The 26,698-nt window shown below is 32.5% G+C and overlaps 1 pseudogene across 1 annotated transcript; it reads left to right on the plus strand.

Moving 5' to 3' along the window:
- Window positions 1-9,476: 9,476 nt before the first annotated feature.
- Window positions 9,477-12,744, plus strand: LOC145587549 (gamma-soluble NSF attachment protein pseudogene; annotated as a pseudogene). The gene is made up of 2 exons (XR_014101297.1): window positions 9,477-9,620; window positions 11,486-12,744. The product of XR_014101297.1 is annotated as a gamma-soluble NSF attachment protein pseudogene (transcript).
- The last annotated feature ends 13,954 nt before the right edge of the window (window positions 12,745-26,698 follow it).

Genomic DNA, 26,698 nt, shown 5'->3' on the forward strand with positions numbered 1-26,698 from the left:
GTTGTTTGTGTGCTTCACCGTTCCCCCCATCGCTTTTGTAGTTCACTCTGGGTCTCTTTTACTTGTTGGTATTGATCACTGTTTATCTCTTGCTTCTCTGATGATGATGATGATGTATTTCTGATGGTTTCTCTGCTCCAATTCCCGGGATTGTTGTTTGTTTCACTGATTGTTGTATGATGTGTTTCGCTGCTTCATGATGACTATGCTTTTTGATGATTGTCTGTTGTATTGCTTCTTGATTTTGCTTCCTGATATCGTTTTCTAATCTTGTTCCTGATGTTTCTACTGCTATCATATATTACTGTTTCCTATTGAGTACATATCTCTCTTTTATATCTTTCTTTTATTTTGTCTTGAAGTTACTAACATTTTTCTTTATATATAGTCTATTTTCTTTCTCATTTTGCCTTGTAGCTTGTGCTATGGATTATTGGTGCTCCATGAAGGTGGTTGTTCTTTCACCTTAATTGATATAGCATAGCTTCGATGCCCGGTGAGATCCTTCTAATCTTCTTCTTTTTATTTTCTTTTCTTTTCTTGGATGCTTAGTATAGGTTTAGATTAGGAGAAGTTGAACGGTTCGAGGTTGTTTGCTGTTTAACACCTTAGTGTGTTTGGGAACATTGGCATTGTGGCCAAATGTTCACTTGTTTGTCGATTGGGATATATGTGTTAGCTTACTTCCTTGATACTTTCTATTTCTCCTTTGCTTTTCTATCTTTCTTCTTTGTTTCTTTTTCTCCTTTTTCTAATTCCTTTTTGTTTTACTTTTTCTTTTTGATTCCTTTATCTCTTCTCTTTTCCATTTCTTTTTGCATTTTGCATTCTTATGTTTACTATAAAAAAATAAAAATAAAAATAAAAAAGACGAAAAACAAAAAAAATTTGAAAATAAAAAATAAAATGTTTTTGAGGCATTGCTTTTCTTTCTTAATAATTTTGCTTCTGCTTTGGACTTAGTATAACTTGGACTTGCACTTTAGGCTATCATTCTTCCTAAGAACAATGGTTTGCACGCTTTGAGAGTATCTTTGGTTGACTCTAGGATAGAACTTGCTAAGGTAGCTGTTTAGAACTATTGGGACCTTGAAGTCGGATTCTATTGTTTTTGAAAACTCGCAATTGTTCCCCTTTGGTGAATTTGAAGCTTTTAGTGAGTTTTTGCCAAATCCTTGTCAGGTTTCATTCTTTTCTAGCCTTCTCCATATCTTGCATGAGCGGCATGGATCCTTGACTTTTGCGGACCTAATCTTGAATCTTGACTCATAATTCTCAAACACGAGACCGAACCATCTAGGGAGGACAAAGGCATCTTTTCGGGGTGGTAATTTTTCTTTTTTAGGATAATCTTCTTAATTTTTAGTTCTTGGGTTTACATTTGCCTACTTGCTAACCATTTGAGCCTTTCCCCTTCTTTTCAAGCCACATCTTTAGAACTTTGAGCCTTTTGTTTCTTTTTATTCCTTTTTGGTTTTTGTGAAGCAAATGATCATGTATATGAGTTTGGATATTGGTTCTTATTTGTAAGCAAGCTTGTGTTTTGTATTTCTTGTGAATAATGGCAAGTGAATAAATGAAAAAGCCGTCCAAAGTTAAAAAAGGCAAGGACATTCAAATGCAAATTTGAAAAAGCCGTCCATAGTTAAAAGAGGCAAGGACAATGAATAATGTGAAAAATGATAAAGTTGAAAAATTGAGAAAAAGCAAAGCAAATTCAAACAGCTTTGGCAAAAATTGAAAAAAGTGAAAAATAAAAAAGTTCAAAAACATTTGGATGTAAATGTTTCTCCCTATTTTATGCATTGAGGACAATGCTTTGTTCAAGCTTGGGGGGAAGCGTTCTTACGCTTTTTTGTATATATGATTGTGGTTATAGCTTTGAATAAGCTTGGGGGTGTTAGTTTGTTTTTGTTTGGTGATTACTTGGTTATGAGGAGAAGGTTTGCTCATCCTTTTGCTTCACTAATTAGGAATACCACCAAATTCTAAATTTTAAGCCTACCCTCAACCTTTTGCCCTTACGTTACAACCTTTGGGAAAGCCCTTTTGACCTAGAGGTTGAGTCACATATCGGGGGAGGGCATTATGAGTTAAAGCCTAAGGAGATAGGATGCAACGTCAAGATGTCAAGAAACCTCAAATCTATTTGCGTTTCCGGTTCCTTTGAGGAACTATAGAGATACTTGCTAAAAGTAGATTTGAAGCTAATTTGGAAAATGTGCTAAAAATATTTTGAGATGAAAGTGAATTACGTTTTGATAATTCTCTATACTTAGCATGTCCTATGTTTCAATCAACCCTAGATATCTTGGAACATGCTTACCATTGTTGTTTTAGGAAGTTTGGTATCCTCTCGTGTTTTGACCATTTGCAAGAGTTCATTGTAGAAGCACCTCTCTTCTTTTTGAGTTTTAACTTTCTCTTTTCTCTTTTTATGCTTTGCCTCCTTTTACTTGAGAGTTATGGGTTAATCTCTTAGGAAACCCTTACGAGAGCATTACTCGTCCTCTAGAGCGATCTAAAGGTTTAAATGGCTTGTCAATTGTTGCTAAAATTGACCGTGATTCCTACGAAAGTGAGTTAGTGTACATTCTCTTATTCTTTAGTTTTTCTCGTTTCTTGCTTGCTTAAATAATGTCATCCTCTTCCTTTAAGTTTGATTTTGTTTTGCTCGAGGACAAGCAAAAGTTTAGCTTAGGGGAATTTGATGAGTGTCATTTATTACACTCTTAGGCTAGGTTTTCTTTGTAGTTTTATGCTCGTTTTTAGTCTTTTATGTCGTGTTTTACATAATAATGCTTGTTTTGCGTGTTTGTGTGTAAGTTTAGAGAAATGTGTGCTTATTGATGGTTTTCTTATTATTTTATTCATTTCTCGGTTATTTCTCTCGCTTCTTTGTTTCTTTGACTTGTTTTGTAGGTGTGTCGAGTTTCCCGAGGTTTAATTATCGAGGAGGAAGCTCGAGCGCATTCAAGGAATTTGATGGAGCTAAGTTCGGGGATCCAAGCATGCAATTCAAGCTAGCACCATGGAAGCAATGTTTTGGTCCGGAGTGTACAAGTGCTTGGAGAATAAAAGGCTGCCCTTCTCACGGGCATCGCCTCGAGTGCACCGATGATAGGGATGCTCGGGAGCGCGGAGATCGATCGAGCAAGCAAAGGAGGCCAGCCATGAGCACCACAGCAGGGGTGCGCGCGCGCAGACCCCTCTGTGCGTGTGCGCAGACCCTGTTGTGCGCGCTCGCGGCAGGTGTGGTGCGTGCGCACAGAGGCTTCCACTTCCCTTTGCTTGATTTGCTATTTATTGCTTTTGACTTTTCCTTTTTTAGGGGAGACGACTTTATTTTGTACTTGACACTTATTTTCCAGAAATAGAAGAGAGAGAAAGTAGAGATAGAAGCTTAGGATTACTTGATTGTACTTCAATTTGATCTTTGATTTCAACTTGATCTTGGATTTCTTCTTCAAATCAATGAAAGTTTGTGAGATTTCTTTCCTTTGAATTTACTTTTATTGCAATTTCCTTTAATTCTTGAATGTTTGATTTGAATTTTAATCTTTGTTTGAGAAATTGTTGAATGATTGAATTTCTTCTTGATTAAACTTGAAATGAATATGTTTGTGATTCAATTTGTTTTGTTTTTCAATTTTACCATGATTAGTGAGTAGATTAGTTGCTAGGGAGAAGGGGAAGCATGCTTGATTGATGATTTTTGCTAGTTGATGATCCTTGATTGATTGAATTGTTGCAATTAAATTGGTTGACATAGTTGTGCATGTGATTAATTAGACTAGGAGTGATCAACCTATAAGATTAATCTAGATTGCATTGCAAATTTCAATGACATGAACCCTTGATTTGAGAATTGCTTTAATTGATTGAATTTGATTGTGATTTTCCTTGTTAGCCATTCATAGTGAGCCCTAGCTTGGCTTATAGGAGATAGCTTTTGGATTCCGTTGGTTACAACTATTGTTTATTCTTTGTAATGTTTGAATTGTTTGAGTGATCCATCAATTAGCATAATCATTGAGCTTGCATATGGAACCTATATCCCTAGTGTTTAGCATATTGAATTTCTCGATTTATCTAGCTTTTTGATACCTTAGTTACCAACCATATCTTTCTACAATCTTCGAAGTAGCTTGACCTAGGTTATAGCTTGTACCTACTCATTCCTTTGGGTTTGACCCTTGACTTACCATATACTCATATTAGGTTGGTCGAGTGTTTATAAATTTCGTTTGGCTCTAGGGAAGGGTAGAAAACGACCTACATTTTCCCTATCAGATCACCTCCTTGGAGCCAATGAGCCTTTGCCTTCCTCTATTTCAAAAGCTGATATCTAGCCTTATGACTGCTAGCATCCAGTTATCTAGCTTTGCTCTCCTGGTTTATTAGATTATCATTGCCAAGATCCTTGTGCAAAGCAATCTGAGCATCCCTTAGTTTCACTTCAGCAATATCATCAGCAGTTTCCACACAAGAATAGTTCACCAAGTTCAAAGTTTTCAGCATCTTTTTCACCTCCTTCAACTTATAAACCAATTAATACATATTAGGGCCTTTAACTAAGCTAATCCAACCATCTTTTACACCTTTCTTGTAATATGGACCATCTACCCACATATTGAGAAACCTAAAAGGTTTTCTTATTTTAATATTATTCCCAAATATTCTAATCACACATGGACAATGGTCCATCAGTCCTTCAGGGAGGAAATTAGCTTGTATATAGGGATGATCCTCTATTCATTTCTTATTTACAATCACCCTATCAATCTTCAAGAAAACTCTATCCTCACGTTCTTGCTTATTATTCCAAGTACTGAACATTCCTCCTATTTTCCAATCTGTCAGCTGACAATTCCTTAAGCATTTATATAAGCATCAACTTCCTGTAAAGTTACAAGACTTCCAATTCTATCTTCACCGTTGAGAACATTATTAAAATCCCCTCCTATTATCCAGGGTCCACTAATCCTGCTTCCAATATTGACAATCTGACCCCATAACTCTTCCTTCAATGCTGCATCATTTAACCCATACACCCAAGTACACTCAAACTTGTAACCAAAAGCTTTATGAGCAACCACCATGTGAATAAGTTGTACTTTTACCCTCAAAATATTTACCTCAAACACCTGAGGTAACCAAATGACCCATATTCTATCACCTGCATGTTTAGAATAGTTGGTCATAATAGACCAGTCATTCCCTAATCTAGGAAACACCTTACCAAAATTACCAATCCTCACCTTCTAGGAGCCTAAATAAGCCCAAGCCATGCTGTTTATGAACCATAAGACATCACAAGGTCTGGTGGGCTTATTAAGCCCCTAGTGTTTCAGAAACCCCACTTATCCATTGATAGAATGAATAAGAACATTCCCTCTCCTCCAACAATCTAAATCTGTAACAATTCACACAACTCATTATGACTCCATTATTAAAATACATTGGCTCCTTATCTCTCACCAACTTGTCCTTTTATATATTCTCCTTATGGCCTACAGTAATTGGATCATCCTTCCCACCTTTATTCTGTCATACACTTGTTCCATTCTTTTGGACATGCCTCCATTCTTTCCATGGCACTTATTGTTTTTGCTTTCTAGCCTAAACTGCATGATTAGGACAGCTAGGTTCAGAATGTCCTAACCCTCAACACTCATTGCAAACAATAGGCTTCCATTCATACACAACTTTTTGAACCACATGTCTTCCATTTTCATCCAGAAATTCAATGTCATCTAGTAGTGTGTCATTAAATTTGACCTCTATCAACAATCTTTCATACTCCAGCTTCTCCTTATTAGCTATATTTCTATCAATACTAACAGGTTTTCAAATGAGTGCAGCAATCTTCATTAAGTAGCTTGCCCCCAATATTTCATCAGATTTTGATCAAGCAATCTAAACCAAATTGGCAACTCAGAAATCTCCTCCTGTGTCAGATCAATTCCAGGAACCCATTTCTTTGCTATGATAGGCTTCCTATCAAACACAATAGGTCCAGTATTCAAAGCCTTGTCCTTGCCATCAATCAACTTAAATTGAACAAGGAAGATCCTATTAGATATAATTGCAACTTTGTCCACCCTAAATTTTCCCCAACTTCTTCGAGCAAAGCCATTGATTTTAGAATACATAGGTTTAGTCCCTAAAACATATTCCCTTCGTCCTAAATTACTCGCAACGTTTTGATTTTTTGCACTATTCACACATCTTACTTTGACCATCTTTTTTAGCTATTTTATAAAAGTCAATGTAATCATGTAAGATATTGTTGGCTCTATTTTAATGTATAGTTTCTTAATATAAACTTTTTATAGCTTTTATAATTAAATAGTAAAAGATATCGACGGTCAAACATATGCATCGGCAAGCGTGTCCAGTCAAAATGTTGCAAGTAAACTGGGACAGAGGGAGTAGCAAACTAAAGCTGAATTCCAGAAAGCAACTTCAGATTATACATCATCAATAGTAATCTATATTAAATTCTGTGGGCTATTAACCCCTACCTTTGCCTGAGCATTACTAGATACTATACGTTAGCCCCCTCATCATCAACATTCTTGAACAAATTATCTTTCTAAGAATTCCTACTACTATCATTAGCAGCAGCAGATTGAAAAACAGGGTTTCTAATAGTAGGAGTTCGTAAAACAGAGCATTAAAGATCTGAGTTAGTAGAATTTGGGGAAAAATTACTTGTCCTGTTTCCAAAGCTCAAAGTTCCATCATCAATTATCAATGGAGTAGGATTGATGAACCTACTACTAGCAATCCCAAAATCAGAGGTATTATCGAACTCATTAATGGAGGTTGAGGAATGATGGATTACCTCAAGCCAATCATTAAACTCCTGGTGCTGCAATCGATCCTCTTGAGTAACCTCCTTTACCGGTATCTCTTTCGCCATTGAATACTCCAGCCACCTTTCCACAAAAACATCATCTAAAGCAATTCTCTATTCCATTCGCTTCGTATAATTCTAGGTCTAAGGTTTTGATTTTTGCTTCTTCTTCGATTTAGAGCTAGAATTCTTGCTTCCCTTCGATTTTTTACCCTTATCCATGGCTTAATCCAAAGATTTAAAGGTAAAAAATGGTGGGTTGCTAGAGTTTTCTCTCTCTGGGATTTTTTGTATATTAATACTACCTCCGCCTCGTAATACTTGGGACGTTGGGGTGGACACATAGCTTAAGAAAACTACAAGTGAGTCCATTTAAAATATTTATTTATCATATAAAAGATTCACTTTTGTATTTTTATATTGCAATAAAACAATAGGTGGGGGTGTGGTGGGGGTAATGAGGAGAGAGAAAATGTGGGAAAATATTATTTTATTAGTGGTCTCATTTCATATTTAGTAACGTGTCATGTATTGTGGGATAGACAAAAATAATAATCGTGTCAAGTATTATGGGGCGAGGGATTATATAAGCAATTGACTAAGAATTTCAACCATCATTATAATAGAATAAGCCATCATTATAATAATATCAGACACAAAATATAGATAAACCAACAAAACAGTGATATAAGCCAATAACAAAAATATATCAGATAAGAAACATTTAAGCCAATAAAATAGAAAAATAAGCCAAAATTTAAGTATATAAACCATAATTAAGATAAGTCAAGAAATAAAACATATTAGGCAACAAAAAAATATATTTCACACAACAGAGAAAACATATGAGCCAATAAGCAATCAAAATGATTATATAAGGCAACCTAATAAATATATCGGCCAAAAATATCATCATATAAGCCATCAATATGATTATATAAGGAAACACAATAAATATATCATCCATCAATATCACCATATACAAGCCCACAGAAAAAAATCTTGTCAAACAGTATATGAAAAATATAAGCCAACAACAAAAAAAAATCAGGCAATTAAGAAAACATTTCAGTCAACAGAAGATGTCAAGTAAAACAATCAAAATATCAGCCAACACAAAATTATATAAGCTGAAAGATCATACCTAGATTCTGTTTGATTTTTTCGTTTTGAAGTACCTTTTCCCGCTTTAGATTTTCTGTAAAAAAAAAATAAATGATCAAAAAACAACATAAAAATACATTACAAAATCTAAAAGGACATAAAAATTTGAACAAAGGCCTAAATGAAATTTTCGATTGAAAATACGATATCATCAAACCCTAAGAAGCAAAAGCAAATGCTAAAATAAAAACATATACATTAAATTGAAAATTCAATTAATTAAACACAAACAAAGCATAAGTTGAATTACGATGAAAATAAATACTAATAACCTAAATTTTGAATCAAAAAATTACATTACAAATAATGAAATATCTAAAAGTTTAGAACAGCATTACAAAAGAAACAAAATGTATATTAAACCATAGTAAATAAATAATTAATTAAATAAAAAAAAACCAAAAACCTAAATCAAAACAGTTCAAAGTAAGAAATTAAGAATTAAGGAAAAAATGAATACCTAAAGTGGGAAAGAAGTGAATCATCGGGATGTTCTTCCGTAACCTTTAATGGCAAACGATTAACATTTTTTAACCTCATATTTTTTGATTTACGATAATATTGAACTGAGAAATCTTTCATAAAAGAAGAAAAATGCAGACGAAAATGAAGAAAATTTGCAAAAAAGGTTGAAATTGCATAAGTGAAATTGAAGTAGAAAAAGAAAAGAGAGAAAATTAGTAGAAATTACAGTGAAAAAGAAAAGGAAATGGAGTTGAATGTGGCAGTATTTTTGGAATAAGAAAATGGAGTTGAAAATGGCGGAATAAGTGGAAGAAATTAAAATGGCCTAACGGTTAAGTTGAAACTTATACAGGCCTTTTCTTAAAAACAAAATAAAAATGGGTCGAGTCAGTTTTTAAAGCTGCTGCACGAACTATTGGGTGCGGAGTACCACACCCAATAGTTTGTGTTAGATAAGTTAAGGCTATATATGGTTAATTAACATAGTTAGCAGCAATTGAATAAAAAAAAAAGAAAAAAAAAAAAAAAAAACTGCAAAGTCCCTATAATTTGGTCTAGTTAGCAGCAAAGGTCCCTAATGTTTGGTTCAGACCACCCAAAGTGGTGGTAGAGGGACCAAAACCAAACTTTTCTAAAGTTAAGGACTAAAACCAAACTTTTGGCAAATGTCAGGGAGCCTTCTTTATACTTTACTCCCCAAACACAATTAAACAAAGAGAGTAAAAATAGACTCATCCGCCCAATAATTGATAGGCTTGACTTTATTTTATCAATATTTTTATATACTAAGTTTGACCATAATTTTTTTTTTTTTTTTTGACACCAACTATAGTTTTTTAGTTAACAATAAAATTTACCGAGTATATAATTATACATACGTATATTATATATATAACATTAAATTATTATACATAGTATGTGTATCAAGTTTAATTGTGTCAATTATTTAAAGACGGACATAATATCAAGCAAACGGGCAATTAGAACCAGCCAAAGCCAAGAATAAAGAAGCAAACTTAGCAAAGAGCGTTCTTTCTCCTTCTTTCCCCCAAATTGAAGATCAAAATTGAAAAGCAGGATCTAGGGTTTGATCAAACTTTCCCTGAAATTCAACTCTATCATTGTCTAGGTAACTTATATTTGTCTTTGATTCTTTCAATGCATAATTCTCGCATTTTATTTTTTTATTCTTTACATTTTACAAGGATTGTTGTTCACTATAAGATTTTCAGCTCAATTAGCATAATTTCAATGCTTACACTCAATCATACTATTTTAATATTGGTGTATATTGCCCTTCAAAAAAAAAAAAAAATATTGGTGTATATTGGGTTCTTTTTGAATAAATTTATTATTGTACTGATTGTCGAAGCCAATTTTCGATGGTATGATTAATTTGTTAGTTATGAGGTCATATAATTTGGTGACAGTATCACAACTTTACAAGAGAGGAATTGATGGTGCATTTTTTTTGGTCTAATTTGCGTTTTTAATTGGATAAGAAAGAGGTTCTGTGCTGATTTAGGCATAACTTGATGTGTTCTAATAGCTGTGTGGTTAGCTTTGAGATTGGAGAACTTGTTTCCGTCGTATTTGTTTCGATTTGGCTGTGAACTGGTAATCTGGTATTGCTATGTCATTATTGCATTCGATTAATCTCTTCTTTCGAATTTGGCTATGGCGTTTTTTTTTTTTTAATTATGTTTGTAAGTTACGGAGATAAAGGACTTTCCTCCTATTCCCGGAGTTGGGGATGGGGGAAGGGTGTTAGTTGGCTATTTTGTTTCCACGAGAGCTTTTAGTTGTATATTCATCGTCGTTAGCTGTCATTCAAGGAGACTAAGGTGTGCATATTTTTTTGGTTGGTTAGATTGAGAAGTATGTTCCTGGAATTGCTTGATGATGAAATTGTTTAGGGGGGTTTTGGTTTGGGGGTTTCAATTTTCAAATGTTGTTTTTTTGGTATTTTTTGACATTGTTTTTCTCCATTTTCTTTATGAAGTTCCCTTAAATCCTTCTACTACGTATACTGATTTCCACCTCCACCAAGGGCTTCATAAAACCCTCGTACTCTTGTACTCCATGACCATAGCAGGATTGATCAGTGTCCTAACCCCAACCTAGCTTCCAATATACCCACCACCAACTTTCCCCACCACCCTGCTGTGAAATTAAGTCGATGATTCAGTAAGCGTGGTGCTGGCAAAGGAGGTGTGATTGTGTAAAGGTCAGCAATAGGCGGTGAATATGTGGATATTGGCATGTTAAAAGTTATGATGCATAGAGATTGGCAGATTGCATATTACGTCGAAGGGTGGTAGAAATAATAGATCAACAAGGGAATACCGGAGGGGTTTGTTTATACATCTCCTTTACTCTAACCAAACACCATGGAGGCTTTTTTTTTTTGTTGGGTTGGAGGGGGGTTGGGGGGGGGGGGGGGGGGGGCTGGTTTCATGTTTTGTTTTTTTCCTTTTTTTTTTTAAAAAAAAAACAAACATCCCTTTAGTGTATTTTTGTAACTAAATTGCGTCCTGGATTCCTGGTTCCTTCAAGGTATCTTCAGTTTTTCGTTTTTCTTCTTTGAACCGCATGCTACACTTATGCTACGGATGTTTCTTTTGAGAATCAAGGGAGGAGTGGCAATGCCTTCTTACCTTCCACCCTAGAGGCAAGGGATTAATCCTCACTGAGTAACGAGGCTCTTTTTTTTTTTGGTGGGTGGGGGAGGGGGTGGTTTGGTGTGTGTTGTTCATGAGTTGATAGGCCCAGGTGAATGCATGAATACTGTTTGAAGGAATTCGAATTTTATGCTGTAATATGTCTTCATCAATCTGAGGCATTGACTATTGCATAGGAATTTGCAATTTGTTAATTTTTCTTCTTTTCTTTTCTCTGTTTGTGATGCCTGAGCCATCATTTCTTACTGGGTTTGCATATATTTTGGAGCATGCTTGTTGATGTAAGCCTTTTGTTGTCATGAATGGAATACAGGGACTGTGTAATCCTTCAGAAAGCCCTTTACTGTCTAAACAACTGTCAATAGTTGTGTCCTGAAAATAAGTTGTTGTGTACTGAAGGCATTCAACCATGGCGAGCTCAGATCCTGAAAAGCAGATGGCCAAAGCTGACAAGATTACTAAGCTAAGTTTTACTAGATGGAATGCTGATTGGAAGAATGCGGCGGTGCTATATGAACAAGCTGCTATTGCATTCAGGCTTGCTAAACAAAACGAAAAGGCAAAGTTAGCTTTTGAGAAAGCATCCAAGGGACAGGAGATGCTCTCTTCGCCTTGGGATGCAGCCAGATTTATGGAATCTGCTGCTGCGATGGCCAAGGAACTAGGAAGCTGGAATGAGGTTGCCGATTTTTACAAAAGGGCTTCAGAGTTGTATGTTGAATGTGGAAGATCGCAGCCTGCGTCAGATGCTCTTGCTAAAGGTGCTCGTGCTTTGGAAGAGTCTATGCCCGAGGAAGCTGCTCGTTTATATGCAAGTGCTTGTGAAATTCTTGAAGAGGATGAAAAGGAGCAGATGGCCTTTGACTTGTATCGAGCTGCTGCTAGTGTTTATATAAAACTTGAGAAGTATGAAGATGCTGCAGCTACCTTGCTTAGGTTGGGCTTGGCAGCTGATAAGAGCAATGCCAAAAACAGCCAATGCAAGGCTTACCTAAGTGCCATTATTGTTTACCTCTATACTCATGACTTCAAACAAGCAGAGAAGTGTTACAATGATTGTCTACAGACTGATGCTTTTATGGATAGTGATCAATTTCGTGTGGCTAGTAAACTTATGTCTGCGTACAGAGAAGGTGACATTGAAGAAGTTAAACGTGTGGTACAATCTAGCACTATATCAAATTTGGAACATGTGATAATCAGGCTCGCTAGAAAACTGCCAACTGGGGAACTGCATGCAATTCGGGCTGAAGTTGCTGGGGAAGAGGGTGATGAACTCGATGAAGATAACCTTGTTTAGCTCCAGACTTAAGTTATGACATGACTGTGATTTTATCCCAGAAAGAAATTTTATATCTTCTCTGAGGTTTTTGAGGTATTTTGAAGGTGATGGAAGTTCTTACCATGTAAAAAGTTGTTTGAGGGAGACTTGTTTGAGTTTTTGTACCTTGGTATTCCCTTGGATTTGTTGAAAGTTGTGTGGGACACGAATAGTAGTATGAATTTGTTGTATCTGTGTACTCACTTTGTCCCAGAATACCTTTATACTTTTCTTTTTCGTCTACTCTTAAATACTTCTTCATTTCCAATAGTAAAAGGTCCTGCCCCCTATTTTCATTCAATTAAAACAGTAATTACTACTAATGTTTTAATGAAATAACGATTGATAACTGATAAGCAATAAATTAATTTCCATAATTTATAATTTATGTGTCATCGTGGTAAACTTTAAGAGTTTTGGGGAAGTTCTGGGGAAGAAGGGAATATATTAAAAAATCTTAATTTATTCTAAAATCAATCTAGTGGCGAATTGAGGATTTTTTGGATGGTTCTCACCACTTATTCTCCACTGACCACGACATTACAATCAATTACCAATACATATAAATAAAATAATTCAACTTCATAATTAATACGGAGTACTCCATAATAGAAATACAAAGATTCTCAAATACGCTTACAATTAGGGGTGTTCATTATTCGGATAAAAATCGAAATCCAATCCAATCCAATCCGAATTATTAATTCGGATCGGATCCAAACATTAAATCTGATCGGATCGAATTGAGTTTTTTTGAAAATTCAGATTTTTGGATTGAATCGGATTGACCTTGTTTGAATCCAAAAAACCGAATAAACCGAAATATGAAACCATACTTTTACAAATAAGGATACATTATATTAATCATGTAAAATTTTGTTGATAATTACATTAATATAAATTATGTAAAATTATGTTATTAATATTTGTATTAATCATGAATAACTATGTATTTAAGACTATGTATTTTTATTTTTATAATCACTTAACTCCCTAAAAAATTTGCAATATATTTTAATTCGGATTTTTGGATCAAATCCTAATAACCAAATTTTAAGTCGGATTGGATTCATGAGAAATTCGAATCAGATTGGATTTAAAAATCAAAAACCGAATTTTATTTCGGATCGGATTGGATTTGGCCTAAATCCAAACCGAAAACCGAGTAGACACCCCTACTTACAATATATTATACTCTTATTGCACAATTCACATAAACCAAAAATTAGTTAAATTAATAATTAATAAACTCAATTTAGGGCATATTCACATTTACTGATTGGAGCTGAACTGAACTGATTGGAGCTGAATTGAACTAAGGTGAAATGAATATTTTATGAGAGATGAAAATTAAAAACTGAATTGAAATTAAGATGAAGTGTACATGCCCTTACAACTAACTAAATAAGCATATTTGCTGCTTGGTTTCCCAAAAAAGAGAGAGAGAGAGAGAGAGAAAACCATAAATTAAATACCAAGAAACACTTTATATCTTTATATAATGGCCCATTGGCAAACTTCAACCTTAGCGGCATAGCATGAAACTAAATGATTTCAATTGTACATGTCATATATATATGCATATAAGTATATAACACATGCAAATTTCCATAAACTACCAATATATTCACAAATTACATTCAAACATTTTGCATTGAATCCTTAATACAATAAATATTAGGAAAAAATCAATTCTTTCTTTAAATCTTATTTTCAGATTTTCATATCAATTACATCAAGCAACTACAATTAGCATGAGGAACTTCAGACTAAGAAAAAATAGAATTTTTGGCGGGGAATCAGTTGTCGACGCCGACTATTATCTCAGAAGGGTTAAGGCAACAGATCAAGTCTATATTCCGAAGATATAGGGGTGAATCTATGGTGTTTCCACCCTCCAGAGCGAGGACTGGATCATCCACCAAGGTTCTTGCGAGATATTTTACAAAATGTTGGCACATGTGGTATTTCAACGACAATAATATTAGTAGATGGCTCGTGGAATAAACGAACTCATCGTTCAAGATAAGGGTGGTGTCCAGTAAAAGAAGAGTTTGGTATTCAGGGAATGTTGGGGGGAGCAGCTCACGGTTTGGCTCAATCGGCCTTACATACAAAGATGAATGCTTGTCTTGAAGGTATTCGATGGTAAGCAAGACGTTTATTGCAGGCTATCACAATTTATACGACTTTGTTTCTCTCGTAAAGACGCTCAGGGAGGAAATTGTAATTGATGTCTGCCTTAGATGGACCAGGGCCGTCCCAACCTTTTTGGAGGCCCTGTGCAAGAATGAAGTGTATAATTTGGTACTATATGAAATTTCTGTACTCAGCTTTTTTTTTTTTTTTTTTTGTACTAGAAAACAAAATCGCTATTTTCCCCGCCCTTAAAAAAACAAATATATAAATGTTGTAATCATCAAAAATGAAATATAAAGAATATTGTCACTTACATTTTGCTAAAAGTATCGAAAATTAAGGCTTTTAGTGGGAATGTTTTGGAAAAAGAATGCTTTTGAATAAGAGAAAAAAAAAAGGTTGCTGCCGAGATTAGATCCGCTGTCTCCAACAATACAATTGAAATCATTAACCACTAGGCCACAATTAGCATGTATGTATATTTAATGCAACATTATTATTTATTCAAAGAGGCCCCAACTAAATTTGGGCCCTGTGCAGCCACACTGGCTGCACACGGTAAGGGCCGGCCTTGAGATGGACGGTGGATGATATTCGCCGAACTAATAAGGCCTTTGCATGGTGTAGCATCTACAATATTAAAACGGAACAAGTTCACAAAGCACATATCCTTGCTACCATAGCTAATAGTAGTTTATCTTCCTTTAATAATATTTTTTAATTTATTTGTTTAAGCTCATGTAAAAAAATAAATAAATAAATAAATAAAATAAAATAAAATAAATAAGATGAGCTGAAAAAAAGTCTTTAAATAATTCAATTGGAAGTTAAATTTAAAGTATCAATAGCTACAATCAAAGTAGAATAACTACGAAAATAGTAAAGTATTCAACAACCCATGGATTTCTACAAACTATCCATAAACGTAATGAAATTACGAAGTATCAATTAATATAAAAAAAATACTTAAAAAAAATACAGTAGAAGGAAATTTTAATTGTATAAATTAGAAGGAAGATGAGCTACGTGTGAGTTGTGAGCATTGTACTAAACTAACTTTCCTAACATGTTGTGAAGATGAAGGAATTTTAGATAAAAAAAACAAAAAAAAGAAAAATTCTATTTCGTTGAGAAGAGAGAGAGACGGAGATTTTTTAGAAGTGATTTATTTTTTAAGAAGCTCGACATAATACTGACATATTACTACATTAGGTAAAAAGTTGCATAATCAGTGACGAACCAAGCTTTTCAACAACTGAGTTCAAATTAATTTAAACTAATTTTTAATTAAAAGTAATTGAATTTATTTATCTTAAATTATTCATAAAAACATTTATTTAAACTTTAATAATGACTTAAAAATCCTAAAAATTAATTCATATTATATTATATAGGGAAATTCTCAACGGTGACCCTCAACTTTTGCTACGCACTAATAGCGAATTAGCGACCTCCCTTTTTTGTATTATACAAAATGACCTTAGTTAAAAATTTCATCTCACTCATAACCCTATTTCATTAAATATTAACTATGGTTAGAATTCTATATTTTTTTTAAATAAAAAGAAAAATAAAAAAAAGTAACCCCAACCAGCTAAAACCAGCCACCAACTGCCGGCCACCATCTCCGATCCCTTCCGGCGACACTACCTCAGGTTCCATCGATCGTCGACGACGCTACCCACGCTCCCCCGACCGTCCGACCACCGCCAAGACAGTGAGGTTCGAACACTCGACCTTGTTACCATCTTGATGAGTTCTTTTGATCTTTTCACTCACTGTTACGCTGCGCCTCTCTCTCCTCCATTGAAGCATATTCCCAAGTTCCCTTGAAGCGACTTCTGATCTTTCTCTTCTCCATTGAATCATCACAATTAAGATTCAAATTTAATCATCAATTATCAATTACAAAATCTAGGAATCGTTTTATTTCTTCAAATTGGGGTTTTTCCAAGGTGGATTATTTAACTATTGATTGTGATTACTGAAATTATGAAATTTTATAAGTAGCTATTTTGTTGATTTTCTTATGCTAGAAGTACTTTATGTGATTTTCGGAGCTTAATTTGATAATTGAGTTCAATTGGATTGCCAATGTGTAGCAGATTTTTGTTGGCTCCGGCGGGTTGGCGTTTCATGTGAGGGGGTTCGGTGGATCCGGTAAGGGTGGAGGTGGTGTTGACTACATCTGGTAGGGATGACGGTGAAGGTGGTGGCTGGGTTGGTGGTTTTTTTTTAATTCTTTTTTTTCCCAAAGCTTAATAAAGGAAAAAAAAAAAAGTAAATAAAGGTTTGACATCAAAATGTTGTGCAAGATTAATTGTGTTTAGGTAGTACGCTATACTCATTTACCAAAATCTATCCCTAACAAATATTTAATTCCTTTATGTATATCACTTTAACATAATATAATACTAAACACCAATGTTATTTTTCTAAAGATGCTTCTATATGAAATTTCATTACTGTACGCCTTAATAGTTAATATGAAAACAATAATATTATTATTTTTTGTTTACAAATTTTCTTACTCCATCCAACAGTATATTACCAGCTTTTATGTCCTGATTAATCATACGATCATCCGAAGAATGTATGAAAGCAATTCCTCGAACAACTCCAATAATAATTTTAAGAGGCAAGCCCCATGTTAGTGATTGAGAACCTACCTCCTTTACGAAGTGGCGGAGAAAAGTTTTCAACAAGTAAGTTAAAATAATTATTTTAAACTAATTCTAACTCAAAAGTAAATGAATTTATTATTTAAAATTATTAATAAAAAAATTTATTTAAACTTTAATAATGACTTAGAAATTCTTAAAATAAATTCATATTATATATTATATATTATATTTGCACATATTTACACATACAAATAAGTGTGTTTTAAATGTTTGTAACAATTTTTTACAAAAATAAGTGGTGTTAATCGACCCTAATGCCTTGAACTTAGCTCCGCCCCTAAACATGCAATATGGTGATCAATAATAAACAATAGATTCAATAATAATATTGGAAGCAACTTAATCATAACATCGCTAGTCAAATCATCAAAATCATAATAATAAACCCTAACATTCCATCAATAAAATAATAATAAGTAGTTAATTAAATAAACTACTCACGTTCGGTGCTTCTTTCAATTGCTACATCATGAATTAGTAACTTCAAATAATAGTAAATAAAATTGAAATTACATTAAAATAAAGTTGAGTTGATTTGGTCCAAACCCTCAATCGGTTCTACTTTTCAAGCCTTGATTTTAGTATGGAACTTCGGGTGTTATATGGACTCCTTGGAGTGCATGAAGAAGCTATGGTGAAATTAGGTGAATAGGTTTAAGGCTTAGAATATGAGAGATAGATGAGAATGTGTGTTGGTGCCCCAAAACCAAGAAATTAGCTTCGTATTTATTTATAGAGAAAATTCGAAGGGTGAGGTACGAAACCCTAGAAACGAGGCGTCGTGAAAGAATAAATTGCGATGTCACAGCAGAACTATTGTGGCACGGTAGAAATTTTCGTTGCACGACACAATTGCTGTGGCACGGCAATGCTGACAAGGTACAGTAGCTAATTTTATAAGTTTAAAAGTTAAAAAGCGTTTAAAGATAAAGACGGGTGAAAGAAATTGCCATGGCATAGCGACGTTTGTCATGGCATGACAATGTTTGACGTGGCACGACAGGTTTTGCCGCGGCGTAGCAATTCTGCCGTGGCATGGCAGATGATTTTTCTAATATTCTTGTTTAAAATTCGTTTTTATCTTTTATTTTACATTAAGTGCGGGATAATAAGGCGTTGTTTCAGCTATTTCAGACTTAATTAGGTTTTTGGGCTTAAATATTTATTAATTGGGATCAATTAATAAATGAAATGAAATGGATAAAAAGGTTTTTGGGTTGAAATGTGAATTGGACTATGCTTTGACTAAATACTTGGACTGATATTTGGCCTGCTTGGTCAACTGTGTTTGATTGAATATGGATTTAAAACACTCCCAAGATTAAAAATTCAACCTGACCGATAATTGCGGCGAAAGGTTGTTTACCATAGAGTTTGGTTTTAGGGAGACATTTTTAAGCGTTTACATGTTTGCAAGGTATGGGCCATGGAAATCAAAGCGATCTTCCCTCCTTCATTTGAGAGAAAATTAGAGGAACTGAGGGGGAGATGCATACCCTAATGTACAAGTGTAAATGCTAATGTTGGGATGACGAGATCATCAACAATAATAGGATCAATTGGTTGCTTTTGGAGCCTAGCGACGATGGGTTCAAGGATTATCTCAATGATCCTGGTCTGAAGAATGATGTCGTAGCAAACTTCCAAGATGACCCTAGGTACTAAGGGAAACATAATAAGTATATCTATGTATATATTTAGCCTTGACTCCCAAAGAGCATATGAAATTCAAAATTACTATGTTTTGAAATGCTCTACTTTTGTATTTTTTTACTTGTATATATATGAAGTTAATGTTTAATGTCTTGTGTTTTCTCTATTTGCAATTAAACATACACAATGCTTCCTAACATTTTACAAGAAAGCCATACTTTGATTGGCTTCAAACGCCATCAACCATCAAAATTAGTGGGCAATTTTTTATGCCAAAATTTTAAAATTTGACTTTTCTTGACTCTTTCTTGACTTTGACCTAATTGACCGAATTAAATGAACTTTAGAATTAGTAAAAGGCTTTGGGTCAGTCGATGGTAGCAATTAAAGGTGGGCTGGACTTAATCAAAGGCCCAATGTGAAGAAAGGATGGGCTTAGGTGCAAAAGTGGACAATTCGATTTTTCAAAGAGAGTTGGTGCCAAGAAAACTAACTGAAAAATAGTTATTGGAGTTAGCCAAAAATGTTCTAATTTTTCTATAAATTAATAGATCGAGGCAAGGGGACCGTATGAAGGACATGAGTAAACCAATCAACAACAACCATTTTATTTTCTGTAAGCTTTCTTCTTAGCTTTTTTAATTTTCCTTTGGCTTAGTAGACAAGCGATAGTATGGCTTTTTATAGCATGTATTGAAGATCGATTGTCTTTTCCAATTGTATGAACAAGAAGGTAACCACTCCTTCAAATTGTACAATTATAGACCTGACTTTATCCTTTAATAAATGGAGAGCATTTGTATCTAATGTATGTCATATGTTTATCAACTCGTTTCTTTAAGCAGTCTAACATGTTTGATTTCTTTGGGAAGCTTCCTTCTTTTTTTTTTTTTTCTTTTTTTTACGTGAGCGAGGTATCAATCTTTTGAAACCAGTAACTTGAGGGGCAACCCCCTAATAATGTTAAACAAGATATGGTATTTGACTTGTTGACAAAGAACAATGTTTTTCGGGGTGGCTAGGGCTGGGGTTTTTCAGGATTGGGCTAAGGTTGTGTGTTGTGCTGGTGGCCTGGTCAGCTCGGGTGGGTTTCATTATGGTGCTAGCAGTACGGTGAGGGTGTCGGTGATGGGGGTGGGATGGGGAGGGGGACTGCTGACGGTGGGGGTATGGGTTGCCGGTGGTGGGGGAGGGGGTGGGGCTGGGTTAGGGTTTAGGGTTTAGGTTTTATTTTTTTTTTATTTTTTTAATATTTTAACTAATAGTTTATTAACACGTGCACGTGGTGAGCCCTCCTAACGAATTTAAGCCAAAAATATGTCAAGTGGATGTAAAATCAATTTTTTTAGGAGTTTTTTTTGTGGTATTTTGATATAAGTTTTGGATTTTATTTTATACTTAATTTTTTAGCAATTATGTGATGTTGTAAGTCAAAAAATCCTTATTATTTTGCACATATTAACATAATATTGTTGGATGAAGAATATTATAAACTAGTTTTTGCCCCTCCATACAAAGCACTAATTCAAAATAATAAAACTTGTAAATAATAAAAGTCAATTAAATAAAGTCAGTTTAAATGAAATGACTAATGTAACGTTGAATTTATTTAATGTTTACATAATTTAAAATATTTTTATAAATTACTGTACGTTTTTATTCATTAAAATTTTTAGTATGTTATTTTTATGGAAATTTTGTCAACAACTTCCATTTAAATCACCACTTTTGAGAGCAACTATCAATTATTTTTTTTTAAATTAAAAAAAAAAAAACTATTACAAAACCTCAATAAGTTTGAGTAGCACTACCACTACAAATCTATTAACTATTATTAAACAAAATATTGCTGACGTCATCGCTATCCATAAGTCGCTCTCATATTAAATTTTTCCCGCCTAAATGCAAGGTTGATGTCATCTCCTTTTTTTTTCATGGAGCTACCATATTTAACAATTTTAAAATTCGAATATTAGAAACTTCTACATTACAATTTCAGCTCCTAAAAAAATGAAATAATTGTAAATAGCCCATTAATAAATGGACTCGGACATTGAAATATGTATTTGACGATATTGAACAGGTATTATATCATAATATTGATGAAAATCTAAAAATTTAAAATTACAAATACGAGGTGCATAATTCTTGTTTATATATTTTTTTTTCAAATGTATAAATTATAAAAATAGATTTATATAAACCATGCATTGCATAGTGCATTGCAAGGGTTTTAACCCAATAATAAACTAAAAACCATATTATTCAATTAATCATTGCACAAAAGATAATGAAAAAGCACCTCCATTGAGGATTAATATTACCAGTTCAAAAACTCAAGGTCAACTTAATAATCATCGGAGTAATTAATGGAGCACCGTATATATAAATAGTTAAATAATAAAAATGTTTAGTTGTACATACATTATCATACATTCATAATTCACAAACTTACAAAAGTCCTGTAACCTAAAAAATTCATTCAATTGCAATGCCTGTTAAGAATACAACTGTGGAATTAACAATTTTTAAATATCTAATTCAACAAAATAAAATATAAAATATAATGCATCAATTTAAAATTAATGTAATACATCAAAATCAACTAACGTGTGTGACAGCATAGTTCATGAGTATAGTGATACTCATTGCATATTGTTTGACATATCGGAGGTCAGATGATATTGCTTTCTACCTACCAATTGCTAACTTGTGCGCTTGATGCCTTAGATTTTAAGTCTCTTAATTATATATTATTCAATGTGCAAGAAAGAGTCAATAATAACTAATAAGTTGATCTTTCCACGATAACATTTCTTTCTTGAATCTTTTTTAATTATACTAAGTTAAGTCCCGTGCCATACATATAGTAACTTTCAATAACTTTTCTTTAATTTTGAAAGCAAGATGGGGGATATTATTAATAGAGCATCAAGTTACATCTAGTTCAAGAGAAGAAATCTGGCTAAGTTATTAATTTGTAAAATAACTTTACTATAAAAGTCTATTATTAACAAAATAGATAATTTAAAATGTATTTGTGTGTATTTATATATATTTCATCAACAAATTTATATCGTTTTCTTCTTGTTAACTAAATAAAGATTTTAAATATGTATTTAACCCGTAAATAGATTTTTTTTTTTTTTTTTTTTTTTGCACACTATTATTCATTTTCTCTTATGTATGTATGTTTTTTTTTTCTCTCTCTCTCTCAATAATCAACTCACTTAAAATATTTTTTCTTATCTTTCTTGGCAAGCTTTTCATACATTATTATTATTATTATTATTATTATTATTATTATTATTATTATTATTATTATTATTATTATTATTTTTTTTTTTTAAAAAGTCCTTGTTTTATTAATGGTATAGTAGTACATAACTCTACCTATGTCATAAATTATGTTGAGAAGTTTATGGTATTAATATATATTTGGATGATACTTTAATTTTTTTTTTTTTTTTTTTGAAGGAAAATCTTTTGTAATATTTTATTTATGTATAAGATTTATTTCTTATATAGATATTAAAAACAAAAAATAAGAAAAATAAGGGACACACAAGAAAATGACACGTGTCATTGCTGGTATGTCTTTTAGTTTATAGTTATTACTAGTTTTGTCCCCATACAATGCACAGATTTATAAAAGTATGACATAATAATCTATAACTAATACTAAAGTAGCAACCGCTGATATTACAGTTGACATCATCTTTCTTCAAAATTGTACACGTGTTGTTTTTCTATTAAATTTTTTTCCGCCTAAAAGCTTTGATGATGTCATTTTTTTTTTTTTTTTTTTTGTGATATTTCATAAGAAGCTAAGTAAAATCTTTCAACAAGTTTATTCTAGAAAATTGGAATACAATGATTTGTCTTTGCATTAGCTGTAAGTTTCTTATAAAAAATAGATATTTTGAGCTTGGGATTATGCATTGCACCTTGATTATAATACTAGAGTACTAGACTATGTTAAATTATAATTTATTATATTGAATGATAATATTTAAATATAATTTATTTTTAGTGATACGTATTTTCTTCTAAATTATGGTGTACAATCAACCTTACTTTAGCTTCTTATTAATTGAGTTTCTTTGACCAAATTTGTAAACCTAATTTTATTTTCAATATCTTATATTATGTGTCGTTAAATATGAATTGTAAAATTTCCAGTAGGTGTTGCTATTATTCCTTCAAAATAATTTGTAATTAAGTTATTTATGTGCTTTAAAGTTAGGTTTTAAGGGATATTAGGTTGTTAGTGCTTTAGTGGCATATTAATCTCCTCAAATAAAGTATATAGTAGATTTTTAGGAGTATTAGAAATCAGTTTATTTGGTGGAGTAAATCATGGCTCATGTTTATCCTCTAAGTACTAGCATTATCTATTTTTTAGTTTAAGTTTATTACTATAGGGCAAGAGGCATATGTGTATTTAATGATTGAATGAAGTATGCAAGTATCAGTATTATTTTCTATTCAAAATATATATATATATATATATATATATATATATATATATATATATATATATATATATATATATATATATATATATATATATATATATATATATATATATATATATATATATCAATATTATTTTCAACGTTTATTTATGTTCTCTTTTACTTCTTATTTCAACAGTAGGATGATTGATAGTTATGAAATTTTGACTTAATATTTTGATTTTGTAGAGTCTTTACAGCTCCTACATCAAAGGGTTTTGGTTATTCATCAATTCGGATGTTGTGTTAATTAATTTAAAGTTGGCTAATAGAGGTCAATTAGAAAGCATTCTTGAATGTATTATAAGTATATCAACAAGAAATTAACGCTATTTATTTATACATACTTATGAAATACGAGTATAAAGGCTTATAAGATTTGTATCTTTTATATATATATTGATATCAAATTTGAATAGAAATATTGTCACGCTACTTGATATCAAATTTGTATCTTTTATATATATATTGAGTCCAAAATAACACAATTGATTACATATTCAAAATTAATGACTAGATTTTCAATTTTTATACAAACAAATTATGAATGACAGCACAAAAAGGCTTATAAGATTGTATAAGTTTTATTAATGCTATTGCAAATAAAAGAACAGAAAACTCATAATACAGTAATTAATTAAGTAATTGAAGCTGTATAAAGCTCTAGGTTCACTGTCTAGGATACTGTTTGGATCATGTTCAGGATTAAAATACTTAGACCTATCATTAATGGGTCGTCTTTTCTGGCACTAATGTCTAATGTCGATTATATATATCTTATATTATTATTATTATTATTATTTTTTTTTTTTTTTTTTGAGAGGGAGCAAACTTATTTATTAAGTAGCCAAAGCATCCATGATTACAGAGTAATATTAGGAGGTACACAATACTCCCAAATTTTTACCACAAGTCCACAATAATCATACAAAACTCATCGTGACAATTACAAGTATCCTGAAAACTTAGCGCCTGTTCACATTTACTGAACTAAACTGAATTAATTAGAGCTTAACTAAACTGCATCGAACTAAATTGAACTGAGCAGAGCTGAAATAAATATTCTATGAGAGAAGGAAATTAGGAGCTGAACTGAACTGATTGGAGCTAAACTGAACTGATTGAACTGAAATTAAGCTGAAGTGAACAGACCCTTAGTAATTTAAAAAAAAAAAACAAAATTTTCAATAATAAGGAAAAAGAACAAAAAATAAAAAAAATATCATACCATTGATCTACATTTTATTTTTACATCAAGGAATAAAAATTTGAGCGTGTTTTCTGTGTAGGAGCTGAACACACCGTGTGGTCAGGGTTACTTATTCATGGGTTACTCGATTGATAAGAGGTTACTTATTTAGACTCAATTGATCAGGGGTTACAGGTGTTACTTATTTAGGGTAAATTTAATATTATCACACAACTTCCTTTTTTATTGTTTTGTTAACATTGTCGTGAAAACAAAATCTACTTGTTTTCTCAAAAAAAAAAAAAAAAAAAAAAAAAAACCTACTTGAAGTACAAAATAACTACTCTTACTTTGTTATTTTTGTTGTTTCTATTTGCTGTTTGCACAAATTTCAATACAATATTATAATTAAAATATAATAAGTTAAATTTTAAAAAAAAAAAGAAAGAAATTACATATTTAAAACGAAAAACCAAGAAAAATTTAGATAACTATGTTTTAAAATATAGAAAAACTGTTAAATTTCATTTACTAGTATTTTTTATTTTTTTACGGTTTTTTCACCATATATCTTTGAGTTTTTTGTTTATTCGTCATATACCTCTGAAATTTTTTAAATTCATCATATACCCCCGGATTTTCACAAAAATACACCATATACCCTTGATGACTAATGATTGTTATTTTCATCAGTCATTAGGGTATATTATGACCTGAAACCAACCTAAATACATTCCACTACACTCAAAATCACCCACATACATTCCTTTTTTCACCCCCAAACCACCAAAAATTTCATTTTTCATCCTCAAAATCAATCATACGGATATGATTATGGAGATTTGGAATGGCTTCGGGGTTTGGAGAAAAGAGAGGAGTGGTTTCGGAGATGAAGAAATCTATGGTGGTTTTGATGCATAATAAATCAAATTCCATTCATCTTGTTGTCATTAGGTGTATATGGTGAATTTTTGTAATAATTTAGGGGTGAAAGATGAATTTGAAAAATTTTAAGGGTACATGGTGAATAAACAAAAAAACTCAGAGGTATATAGTGAAAAAATAATTTTTTTTACTTTGAAAAACTAGAAATTATCAAGATTTTAAAAAGAGCAAATGAAAAAAAAATGAAGGCAATACGTTTTTATTAAATTTAAATAGAAATCACCGTAGTAGATTTTATGTAAACTAATTCTGGAAATAGAATGCTCCTGGGAGTCTTAGGGAATTACAAGGTATCAAGGTGTCCTAAAGTTAATTGTCCGAATTCCCCAAATGTCCTTCAGCTCCGCTTGGCAAAGGGATGTCTGAGGGCTCCGCTTGCATGTCCGAGAGCTCAGCCTGCAAAACAAGGAAGGTTAACTGCCCCTGGGGTGTGACCCGAAAAAGCCCCTCCATTGCTTAAGTCAGCAAGAGTATTCTCTAGAGAGAGAAAGTAGAGAGAGAAGGAGAGAGAATTAGGAAAAAGTTACCATCATTCATGATTGGAGTGCTATTTATAGTTGTACTTTCAGGTAGCATAAGTTGTACTTGATTGGACAGATTAAGGGTGAATCTGTACTTTGCAATGATTAATGATGGGCTGAATCATAGAGGGGTATTTTTGTAATTTTAGGTCACTGGGCTTAGGACAATGGACTTGGCCCAAACATAAACTAATTATTAGTAAAAATTAACTTGTGGTCTAAGGTACGAGTTGAATGAGTAACTTGTCCAATTTGCCGATCAAGGTTCAATTATATTATAGTCACAAGCCGCCTACCGCCTTCAATAATTTGGCCTAATTGTTCGCACTAAACCATGGAGACAACACTAATCTAACCTTCTGTATTTTATGGACAACTCTTATAATAATACTCTAATAACTTAGAATAAAATTAAAACAATAATTCCTAAAAGTTTTTATCAATTTTGTCTGACTTTATATATACATAATATCTATCAAATATATTATTGTATTAATTCAACTCTTGTCATTAGTTAATATTAGTACATGTTAGCAGGCCATGAAAGTTGTACCCGG

This window comes from Chenopodium album, chromosome 17 (assembly GCF_948465745.1).
Source record: "Chenopodium album chromosome 17, dcCheAlbu1.1, whole genome shotgun sequence".
Classification (NCBI taxonomy): Eukaryota; Viridiplantae; Streptophyta; class Magnoliopsida; order Caryophyllales; family Amaranthaceae; genus Chenopodium; species Chenopodium album.